The 12,598-nt window shown below is 44.4% G+C and overlaps 1 long non-coding RNA gene across 9 annotated transcripts; it reads left to right on the top strand.

The window, feature by feature from the left end:
• Window positions 1-7,247: 7,247 nt before the first annotated feature.
• Window positions 7,248-12,374, top strand: LOC125510037 (uncharacterized). Of its 9 annotated transcripts, none has more exons than XR_015602480.1 (8): window positions 7,249-7,869; window positions 9,507-9,760; window positions 9,842-9,872; window positions 9,948-10,309; window positions 10,490-10,543; window positions 10,615-10,787; window positions 11,170-11,307; window positions 11,987-12,374. It is a non-coding gene; the product is annotated as an uncharacterized LOC125510037 (long non-coding RNA). The 9 variants fall into 9 exon arrangements; XR_007284451.2 differs by lacking the exon at window positions 9,842-9,872 and having other exon boundaries at window positions 7,251-7,869; window positions 9,948-10,078; window positions 10,238-10,309; XR_015602478.1 differs by having other exon boundaries at window positions 9,842-10,309.
• Window positions 12,375-12,598: the final 224 nt, after the last annotated feature.

Raw genomic sequence — 12,598 nt, 5'->3', positions numbered from 1 at the left:
CAACGAGGAGGCAAAAGGCCAGAAGAACCGCCGGAGTGGTACTACCGCTCGTCCTCACGGTACTACCGCTCGACCTCACGGTACTACCGCAAATGGTAGCGGTACTACTGCTTGCGAGCGGTACTAAAAAAATACATCCGATCCTACCACCGCAAGACTTGGGACGAGTTTTTGGTTCGGAGCGGTACTACCGCTGTAGGAGCCGCGGTAGTACTGCTCTGGAGCGGTAGTAAAAAATTACATCCGCTCCAATTCGCGGTAGTACCGTTGCAGCCTTTTCAGAACACCAAAACTGCCACAACTTTTACAAACGGACTCCGAATTCGATGAAACCAAGTTTGTTGGGAAGCTAGAGACAAGGGCTAACACAATATTCAAAGAAATATCGATAAGAAGCAAATGATAAAAGTCCCATAAGAAAATGGTGAGAACCCTTCCTCGGAAAAGACCGGTAAAACCTCCAACACCGAAAACATCATAGAAGATGCATGCGAACTCCGTTTTCGATGAACTCAAGCTTGTCATCAAGATGACCATAAGCTCTAAGACTCACAAAGAGAACCAAACAAGAACCAAGAAAGATTATGCAAGGATGCAATGGTTTGAGCTCTCTACTAACGATACGATCAAGCTACCAACTTGAGAGCCCCCCTTGATAGTACGGCAAACGATCCTATAACCCGGTCTCCAAACTACCACCATGAGACAGGTAAAATAGAAAACCTATCAAGGGCAAACCTTTGCCTTGCACATGGTCCACTTGAGCTAGATGATGATGATCTTGACTCCCTCAAGTTGGACCATCTTTCTTGATTGCGTTGGCTCGATGAAGACTAGATGATTGCTCCCCCATAGTCAACTATGGGTGAGCCACTCTTCGGCACATCTTCACAAGTCCATTGTCACCACAATGGATGGCAAGCTTCAAGCACTTGATCTCTTCGCGATGATCCACTTGAACTTGCACACGGCAATCTTAATGACGATCACCACTTGATGTCATCCTCTCCATGGGTTGAGTGATAACTTCCTCTTGACACAAGCCCATGAACACGTACCTAACCCCATGTAGAACTCTCACATAGACCATGGGTTAGTACACAAAGCACAATGGACAATGCTTACCAAACCATGGGATCACTTGATCCCTCTCGGTACATCTTCTACGCTTTGTGAGTTGATCAACTTGATTCACTCTTGACTTAGTCTTGATCAACCTTGAATCTTTCCAACTCTCTTCATTTGGATGATGTCTTGAAGGTAAACATGAATGATCACACAATCTTCTTCTTCAAGACATGCTTGCAATAAGCTCAACTCTCACATGACCAAGCTTTGGATAATTCCTTAATAGCACCTTGGTCAACACAAACTCTCCTTGAAACCAACACATGTACTCTGATCACACAATCTTCTTCTTCAAGACATGCTTGCAATAAGCTCAACTCTAACATGACCAAGCTTTGGATAATTCATTAATAGCACCTTGGTCAACACAAACTCTCCTTGAAACCAACACATGTACTCCAAGAAAAGCCTATGGACAAAACCTTCAAATATAACTCAAGGAAACCATTAGTCCATAGAGATTGTCATCAATTACCAAAACCAAACATGGGGGCACCGCATGTTCTTTCACTCATGACGACATAAATTGTCATAAAAGATATTCATTTTGTCATATCTTCCCAGGAAACGCCCAATCAACAACATTTCCCTCATGTACACTGGTACATTTGCCCGTGCGTTGCAACGGGAGAAAACACCCGTCTTTCTTAACATAACATTTGTGCTCGCTGTCAAGCAAATACCAACTATCCCTAGCTAGGTTTAGCCGGTTAAAAAAAGGTCATGGGAGAAAGATCATTAATGACAAAAACAATGAACCCGACAGACTCCCCATGCCCGCCTCGTTCCAGGGGGCTGCTCAGGAGGAACCCTAGCGATGTCACCCCTTCCTTGCCTCCCCCTCCCTCGCCGCCGTGAGCTTAATGGAGATTTCTTTCACCCAAAAAAACATATTGCATATAAAATTTTGCATGTATAGAAAAGATAGATAGTAAGGTAATATTCTAAGGAAATATTATTGGGAATCGTTCCATGGAAAATAAAAAAATTCTACGCACACGCAATGATCTATCCATGAAGATGCATAGTAACGAGGGGGAGAGTGTGTCTACATACCCTCGTAGACCGTAAGCGGAAGTGTTTCACAACGCGGTTGATGTAGTCGAGCTTCTTCGCGCTTCAACCGATCAAGTACCGAACGCAAGGCACCTCCGTGTTCGGCACACGTTCAGCTCGGTGACGTCCCTCGCCTTCTTGATCCAGCAAGACATCAAGGTAGTAGATGAGTTTCGACAGCACGACGGCGTGGTGACGGTGATGATGAAGTGATCCTCGCAGGGTTTCGCCTAAGCACTATGAAAATATGACCGGGGGTGTACACGATGGAGGGGGGCGTCACACACGGCTAACAATTGATCTGGGGTGTGCTAGGCGCCCCCTCCTTATATATATAGGTGGGAGGGAGAGGGGAGAGGCCAATGGGCGCCCCAAATAGGTTCGAATCCTACTTGGGCTCCTGCCCTTGGCCGCGCCCCTGCCATGTTTGTCGGAGGGGGAAAGAAAGAGGGGGGGGAGGGAAGTGGGAATCCTAATCCACACTTACATTTCCCTTCTCCTCCTTAGGCCAGCCCATATGGGGGGCGCACCAGCCCCTTGTGGCTGGTGCGTTTCCCCTCTTGGCCCATAAGGCCCATATTTTTTGTCGGGATGCCCGGAACCCCTTCCTGTGACCCGATAAGTACCTGGTACCCCCCGAAACACTTTCGGTGTCCGAATACCATCGTCCTATATATATCAATCTTTACCTCTCGACCATTTATATCAATCTTCACCTCTCGACCATTTCGAGACTCCTTGTAATGTCTGTGATCTCATCTGGGACTCCGAACAACATTTGGTCACCACATCACATAACTCATATAATACTATATCATCATCGAACGTTAAGCATGCGGACCCTACGGGTTCAAGAACTATGTAGACATGATCGAGACACCTCTTCGGTCAATAACTAGTAGTGGAACCTAGATGCCCATATTGGCTCCTACATATTCTACGAAGATCTTTATCGGTCAAACCGTTATGACAACATACGTAATTCCCTTTGTCTATAGATATGTTACTTGCCCAAGATTCGATCGCCGGTATCCTCATACCTAGTTCAATCTCGTTGCTGGCAAATCTCTTTACTCATTCTGTAATACATCACCTCATGACTAACTCCTTAGTCGTTTGCTTGCAAGCTTATGATGTGTATTACCGAGAGGGCCCAGAGATACCACTCCGATACTCAACAAACACCTTAGGAGATACCTGTAGAGCATCTTTATAATCACCCAGTTACGTTGTGACGTTTGATAGCATACAAGGTATTATTCTGGTATCCGGGAGTTGCATAATCTCATAGTCGAAGGAATATGTATTTGACATGAAGAAAGAAATAGCAATAAAACTGAACGATCATTATGCTAAGCTAACGGATGGGTCTTGTCCATCACATCATTCTCCTAATGATGTGATCCCGTTATAAAATGACAACGCATGTCCATGGTTAGGAAACCTTAACCATCTTTGATCAACGAGCTAGTCTAGTAGAGGCTTACTAGGGACACGGTATTTGTTTATGTATTCACACATGTATTTAAGTTTGCGATCAATACAATTATAGCATGAATAATAAACCTTTATAATGAATAAGGAAATATAAAATAACAACTTTATTATTGCCTCTAGGGCATATTTCCTCCAGTCTCCCACTTGCGCTAGAGTCAATAATCTAGTTCACATCGCCATGTGAATAACACCCATAGTTCACATCGCTATGTGATTAACACCTGTAGTTCACATTGCCATGTGACCAACACCCAAAGGGTTTACTAGAGTCAATAATCTAGTTCATATCACCATGTGATTAACACCCAAAGAGTACTAAGGTGTGATCATGCTTTGCTTGTGAGAGAAGTTTAGTCAACAGGTCTGTCACATTGTATTGATCAGAAACTTAAATACATGTGTGAATACATAAACAAATATTGTGTCCCTAGTAAGCCTCTACTAGACTAGCTCGTTGACCAAAGATGGTTAAGGTTTCTTAACCATAGACATGGTTGTCATTTGATAACGGGATCACATCATTAGGGGAATGATGTGATGGACAAGACCCATCCGTTAGCTTAGCATATTGATCGTTTAGTTTATTGCTATTGCTTTCTTAATGTCAAATACATATTCCTTCGACTATGAGATTATGCAACTCCCGGATACCGGAGGAATACCTTGTGTGCTATCAAACGTCATAACGTAACTGGCTGATCAGAAAGATGCTCTACAGGTATATCCGAAGGTGTTTGTTGAGTTGGCATAGATCGAGATTAGGATTTGTCACTTCGAGTATCAGAGAGGTATCTCTGGGCCCTCTCGGTAATACACATCATAAGAAGCCTTGCAAGCAAAGTGACTAATGAGTTAGTTGCAAGATTATGTATTACGGAACAAGTAAAGAGACTTGCCAGTAATGATATTGAACTAGGTATGAAGATACCGACGATCGAATCTCGGGCAAGTAACATACCAATGGACAAAGGAAATTACGTATGTTGTCATAAGATTCGGCCGATAAAGATCTTCAAAGAATATGTAAGAGCCAATATGGGCATACATGTTCCTCTATTAGTTATTGACAGGAGAGGTGTCTCGGTCATGTCTACATAGTTCTCGAACCCGTAGGGTCCACACGTTTAACGTTCGTTGACGATATAGTGTTATATGAGTTATATGGATGTGGTGACCGAATGTTGTTCAGAGTCTCGGATGAGATCACGGACATGACAAGGAGCTCCAGAATGGTCCGGAGGTAAATATTGATATATATATATATATATATATATATATATATATATAAGACGATGATATTCGGACATCGGAAGAGTTTCAGAGTGCACCGGGTAGTCATCGGGTCACTGGAAGGGGTTCCGAGCACCTCCGGGAAGTATATGGGCCATATGGGCCAAAAGAGGAGAGCACACCAGCCCACAAGGGGCTGGCGCGCCCTCCTATGGAAGCCGGCCCAGGGGAGGAAAGGAAAGGGGTGATTTGGCCTCCCCCTTCCTTTCTCCCCCCTTTCCTTTCTCCCGAAAGCAAATATGGAAGGGGGGCGGGCGTGGCCAAGGGCAGGAGGCCAAGTAGGATTCGGTCCTACTTGGGGCGCCCCTTGGCCTCTCCCCTCTCCCCTCTCCCCCACCTATATATATATGTGGGAGGGGGCGCCACACATAACCACGACAATTGCTTAACCATGTGCGGTGGCCCCCTCCACAGTTTAGTCCCTCGGTCATATTTTTGTAGTGCTTAGGCGAAGCCCTGTGGAGGTAGCATCACGGCCATCGTCACCATGCCGTCGTGCTGATGAAACTCATCCACTACTTCGCTGTCTTGCTGAATCAAGAAGGCGAGGACGTCACTGAGCTGAACGTGTGCTGAACACGGAGGTGCCGTATATTCAGTACTCGGTCGATTGGATCGCGAAGAAGTTCGACTACATCAACCACGTTAACAAACGTTTCCGCTTACGGTCTAAGAGGGTACGTAGACACACTCTCCCCTCTCGTTGATATGCATCTCCATGGATAGATCTTGCCTGTGCGTAGATTTTTTTTGTTTTTCATGCAATGTTTCCCAACACATAGCACAAAGGGGACATATGTCAGTAAGCTCAACATGCCGCGGGAATTTATTGGCCCGGGTAGCAAGTGAGTTGGTGACGATTCTCCAAGCGAAGACGGGTACCTTCGGGGGAGCGGGGCACCCCCATATGATCTTCCAGATGGCGCGACGACCATCCGATGCTCTGCTCATGGCGGAAGCCAATGGACGCTCGCGCTCATCCATGGCTAGGCGGTAGGCGGACCGAACGGTGAAGATACCATTCCTCTCTGGTGCCCATGCAATGATGTCGTCTGTGGCGTGAGGCGAGGTATGGATGCTAGTGATGACGTCGATAACCACCGGGAGGAAGTGGCGACGAAGAAGGTCCATGCGCCAGGACCCTTCGCCGTCAGGAGATCCGCCATCCTCCTGAGGCGGCATGTGCCCTGCAGGGACACGAGTTGACGCGGCGGCTCCCTAAGTAGCCACCGGTCACGCCAAATGCGACTATGTCGCCCGTCCCTAACGCGCCATATGATGCCCTTTTTCAAGAGCTCAAGGCCATGCTGAATCGCCTGCCAAGTCGGGGAGGCATTCCCCGCGAAGACCGTGTCTTCGAGGCGCCCCTCTGGGTAGTACCGCGCCTTGAGAACCTGCGCACACAAGCTGCTGGGATTAGTTAACAGACGCCAGGCTTATCTTGCCAGGAGAGCCTGGTTGAAAAGGCGAAAATCTCTGAATCCCAAGCCATCCTTGCCTTTCTGATCTTGTATCTTCGGCCATGCCAACCAATGTGTTTTCCGTTTGCCTTCCTTTACACTCCACCAGAAGTTCCTGACCATCCTGTTTAGGTCATCACAAACAGACATAATTAATTTGAACACATCCATAATATAAGTAGGGATTGCTTGAGCTACTACCTTGATTAGTTAATATATGAAGCCAGTAAAAACGTAAGAACATTTGCAATAAGCAATTTTGTTAAAAGCCCGTAGCACGGACATTCTACTAATTGCCATAAAAACGTTCATTTTACCATACCTTTCCAGAAAACGTCAGTACAATAACAGTTTCCTTTTATATAAATTATATATACCACTTTTGCCTTTTGCAAAAAAGAAGTCAAGATGACTATCGTGCAACGAAATGCAGCAACTTCTCGCAAAAAAAAACGAATGCTTGATTGTCTATGGACGTCTGGCGATCTGTGAAAGTGTGGAATATGGCCGACCGTTTGGAGAAGGGATTGATACGCCGCGCGGGGAATGAAAGAAATTTGCGAATTTGGCTAGTTCCCGCAGGAGCACTCGCCCGCTCAGTTCTAAAGCAGACACGGCCGTGGCCCGCTCATGGTTCGGTTCCCTGCTTTCCTCGTCCTCGCGCGCTAGCCTCCGGTATATATCTACTACCATTATAAAAGGAAGAGAGAGACAGATTCAAACAATCATATTCATCCATCATCAAAATCTAATGACCCTTAATCCTTTAAAGTTTAACGCTACCAACCACGCAAGCCACGACAATCAATCAATCACTAATCTGCCCCGCACTAAGAAAATCGGTCGCCCACACGACCTCCACCTTCTCCTCCCGCACGACCTCCTCCTCCTCCCGCAGCCTGGCGCCGAACCACGGGAAGCCGCGCCCTTCACCGCCGCCTCATGCCGCCGGAGCCACGGGAAGCCGCCGCAGGTCGCCGGGAGCCCGCCCCCGCCGCGGGTCGCCGCCTCCCCAGCCGTGGGAGCCGCCCCGCCGCGCCCTTCGCCGCCTCCGGAGCCGTAGCTTGGCCGCCGCCACTCCGCCGTCCTCTCCTCTTGTGAGCCGCCCGCTCCTTCTGTGCTGCCGAACGGCTGCGCCAACACGGGCTGCCGCCGTCGCCTGTCGATACTCCACTCCGCCGCCGCTCCAGTCGCCCGTCACCGCCCGCTCCAGTAAGCCTCTGCCGCCCACTCCTTCTGTGCTGCCCAACGGACGTGCCAGCATGGGCTGCCGTCGCCACCCACCGATCCTCCACTCTGCCGCCGCTCCAATCGCCGGTCGCCGCCCGTCGAGTCGGCATCTGCCGCCAACCCTCCGCTCCTCCGCCGGCGCCGCTGAACTCGGCTTCCGTCGCCGCCGACTCTCTTATCCCCCACTTCGACGCTGGCCATCTATACGGTGAGGCCCTCGCCATCAAGCCAGGCAACTTTCACCCTCTATCTCTCTGTATCTCTCTGATCCTCCAAATTGATGCTTGTGATTCTGTTCTCTCGGTATCTCATGAGGTCCACTATATGTTCCTTCCACACAAGAGAAATTTCATTGCTGACTTGATTATAAGAAATTTCCACTCTTTGAATATAGGTCTGAATTTTAATAGAAATTTCCACTCTTTGAATATGGGTATGAAATTTTCACCAGCGTTGCTTCATGTTGTGCTAGCAGCTTTCCTTTCCATATATGTCTACATTTGTAGATTATGGAACCAACCATTCTTGCATGTGCAATGTCTCATTCTTCGTTCTTTTGATTTAATTGGTAATGGTAAGTTGGATTAGATTTTCAAATTCAGACTCTACATACGCTTGCCTTAGCCATCAGATTAGCATTGGGTCGCTTATTGTTTTTGTTCGGACTCTAAAATGTTTTTTGTGTGATCATAACTTCTGCTAAATTCGGGTCGATAGAGATCTAGCCGAACTAGCTTATATTAGGCTACACGTGCATTCCACAAGTTTGTTACTTATGCAATCAGAGATCGGTTGATTTGATACCTACGCACATATAGATACATGTCATTAATGCAATGAGACAAAGCTAATACAATCTACTTTTACATTTTTGTTTCATGAAATGACTACACAATGATATAGAAGATAGCGTGTGTACAAAAATAATCATAACGTCAATGTGTCCGTAACATTAGGAAAGTCAATTTAGTACCTGGTATATGAGGCCCAGTATATGATCCTTCCACGCAAGACAAATTGATGCGTGTGATTCTTCTCTTTCTGTATAATCCTATAGTTCATGGCCGAGAGTGGTCATTTTAGTGCACGATGTTCTGCATACACCGCAATGCCAAAGTAGCATTGTTGTGGGATAGTAGCCACGGAACTAGCGGTAAAAGGTGAATTATCATGATCCACGACAATGCCAAACGCAGCATTAAAAGGGTTACAGTCTGATTTTTGAGTTATTTTTAATATAGTTGACAAAATTCATTGTGTTGCTGAAATTGCCTTTTAAATGTTGTCTGGAGTCTGCACTTTCCCGCAATACCATGACGGACTGCTCAAGTGGCAAGAAAAATACCTTGTGAACTTTTCGAGGATGTTTTCAATGATCTACTAATATCTGAAATTCAGGCAATATCACTAAGATTATTCATATCTTCTTTATTTGCCTTCTCCCTAACAACAGATAGTTTATTTCTACTGGTTTAGACCATTGGCAGTCATCAACATTTGCTGCAGCTAAGGTCCTTTTTGTCACCTTTTTAGATGTACCTTTTTATACACAAAAACCTTTCTTGTTTCACTGAATCCAGGCAAGACTTGAGAGTTTACTTTTTGCACTGAATCCAAGCAAGACTTAAGATTTTAGGGTTACTTGTTTGCAACATTTAAAAATTCAGCTTCTCAATATTAGATGAGAACTTAGCATACCTTCAGTTAAGATCCATGTGTACTTTCTCCAACATTTAAGAATTCAGTCACATCCCTTTGTATTAAATTTATCCAGAGGTGTAGCATCATTATGTGCTTGTACTGATTTAAAATGTTCCCTATTTTTTTGACATGCCACGGATGAAGGATCATCATCCGCCTGCATCCCCATTAGGATCAGGGGAACGTTCCCCGTTTAAAGATCTGACAAATACGCCTACTCATGTGAATGCAAATCAAGCGGGTGAAAAACTGCAAGAACAAACACCAAAAAGTGGTCAAAATTGGTTTGCACGAATGTCTGATGAGAAGAGAGCGGAATACAACCAGAAGCGATGTATTGCCCGAGCACGAAGACACCTTCTCCACTACGATCTACTCACAGCGCCTACGGTTCAGAGGTAATGTTACACCGGACCCTGTTATGGGTCTTTCATCATTCGATCACTAAAATTGCTTTTGTTCACATTATTATATGACAGATGCATGTTCACTGAAAGTACTCCTGTGAAGGTACTTTGTCCATTTATAGTGTGTCGATGTCAAAATTCAGTACCCTGATTAGAGTGACCTTATTTCCATATGCAGTTGCAGATTTCAGTGTGATAGTTCCAGAGTGTACTTTGTATGATTTGTTCAAAATCTGCACGTTTATTTCCATCTGCTTTGAAGGCTGCATATTCTACTAACTTCCTGTGTAGAAGCATGCTCATAGGAAGGTAAATAGGATTCTTGAGTTCGTCTTTTGTTTTTGTTGACTGTAATGTTAAAGCAGAACGATTGATGCTGCTGCAGTTCATCTACATTGATTCTTGATTTACCCTTCTTATTACCATTTGCTAACTTAACCACCTCTCTCTCTCATGTTGTTTCTGAAGATGTTTTATGTGTCATGTCGACAAGGGTGTTTGATGGGAAATCTAGGAAGGATGCATATGAGGTGAATCAAGGTAATATATATGACATAGTGAAGGATAAACTCCTCTTCCTCATGTTGTTTCTGGATATGTTATTTTCCGTCATATAAGAAAGCTAGGATTTATTTTGGCCATGTGATTTCCGTAAACATATACTGGAAATATTTCATACAAAGTTTCCCTCATATCAAACTATTGTTTTTCTTCTAACAGGAAGCTGGTAGAATATGCAGCCTTCAAAGCAGATGTTTGTGAATTTTATGCCAGGTGAGCCTCTTTCATTTTAATGCTTGAGTGCATTTCTCTGAGCTTTGAAGTCCTAATAGTGGCGGCGGTAGGAACCCAGCCCCTTCTCCCTTGCCTGCTCCGGCAATGATGGAGGCGAAGAGGAGAAGCGCCAATAGGATAGGTCGCTATGAGCGTGTGAGGACAAGGGGTAACGCTCTGCGCCCTCTGCTGGGGCGGCAGCGCCACCGTTGCCACGTGCCTCGGCTTCTCCATCGGATGGAAGGTTACATCACCCCCCTTCTGCCACTCTTGCGTTCTTTGGTGATTTCTATGTATTCAATATTAACCGTTCTCGGATTTTGTTGTATTTCTGAAAAGCTATGAGAAGAAATAATTAATTTGCGCTTAATTACTGTAGTGGGGTAAGGGATATTCAGAATTTGTGGTCATATTTGTAGAACAACATCAGGGATAATTAATGTGAAAAGGGGATATGAATGGTTGTGGGTTCGGCCGGGGAGGCGACGGCGGCGGGAAAAAGCGGCGTGTCGTCAGATAGCAGTGACTACAGGAAGAATACTGTTGTGATGATTATATACATATATATGTATTTCAGTTCGTTGCTCAGTTAGTATTGATTTCTTATCACTTCCTTTTTCTTGTAGTCAAGTTTTGAAAGCATGCTTTGATGATAACTTCATCCGTATACTCTGCCGCTGGTTTCAAGTCATGAGCAGATGGAGATCATCAGTGCATCTTCTCTTTCGCAACTGCTACTGCAATCGACTCCTTTGCAAGCGCTGGTAAGATCTTTCTACACAGCTTAGCTACATCTCTCTTCTTAAATTTACTAGGATTTTTTTAGTTGCTTTTCCTCTAATAAGATGCATCATACTTATTATTGAATAGTTTATAAAATATATATTCTTGCTGCACATTTTGTATCAACTGATAACTTTGAAACTTTTCTTCTCTCATTAGATCATGCTTACTATTGGATATGCACATGAATAACCAAAGGCGCCATGACATTAGGCATTTCCTTCATTTTAGCCTTTTAAACTTATTTATATATCCGTTGTTAATTTAGTGTGATTTATTCTCCTGAGGACATATGGCTTTGGTCATCCTAAATTTTGTGTTTGTTCTTTTTCAGTCCTGGTTAGCTTTGCGAAACAATAATTTTTATAGCCCTTTATGTGCTCATGCCCAATTTCCTTATATTCTAACCATTCTAGAATAGTAGCCTTTCTGCACTGCTAAGATGTTGAAGCATGGTGACATGTTTAACTCATGTCAGAACTAAGCTTAGGGTAGAGAAAGGGTTGCTTGCATGACATCCATGTCATAGAGAAAATGTTAAATTCCCTTTCTCCATTCCTTACCGTGAATCTAACGCTTTATTGATTTTTTTAGCTTCTAGATGTTCTGCAACTATATACACAATAGATAATGTATGTCTAAACTGTAGTTCCACTCCAGGAGAGACTGAAAACTGTCCGACTCTTCCGGCTCACAGTCATTATTACTCCCATGGGTGGTTTTACGGCCACGGTCGAGCCTTCAAATTATAAAGATAACAAGCAGCCCAAATCCAAGAGGGAAACTAATTCAGTTCTTCAAAGACTGCTATTTTTTTGGTATCTTTGTTCCAACTTTTCATAGACACCACGTTCACGTGGATAATGTTTCTATGCTCTTTGAAGTTCACCTAAGAAAATAAGCATTCTGGAATGTTCATTGGATATTTGATTCCATTTTTACTATACAATAGACTAAATAGGCTACGCCCTTATATGAGCACTGGAGGTGTTCATCCAGTCGATTGCCATTGATTTGGGACATTTTTTATATAGTTATGATTTCGTCATGATCTTCTTGAACTACATATGGCATCCTTAAAAGATAATTAATGGGGTTGTACTTCTCCTTTTGTTCATAAATAAGGGGTCTTCCTAAAGAATGGATTAAAAAAACTTATACCCACATAAATTTGATGTGGTTTGATTGAGACGTGCACGTACACGTTTACTAGTTTCTTCGAAAGAGCTTTCGTTCTGTCTGCCACCTTGCGAGCATCTGCCACGTAATCGA

Source organism: Triticum urartu, chromosome 5A, assembly GCF_056163025.1.
Source record: "Triticum urartu cultivar PI428250 chromosome 5A, HENAU_Tu73, whole genome shotgun sequence".
NCBI lineage: Eukaryota > Viridiplantae > Streptophyta > Magnoliopsida > Poales > Poaceae > Triticum > Triticum urartu.
This window is presented reverse-complemented; position numbering and strand designations above follow the sequence as displayed.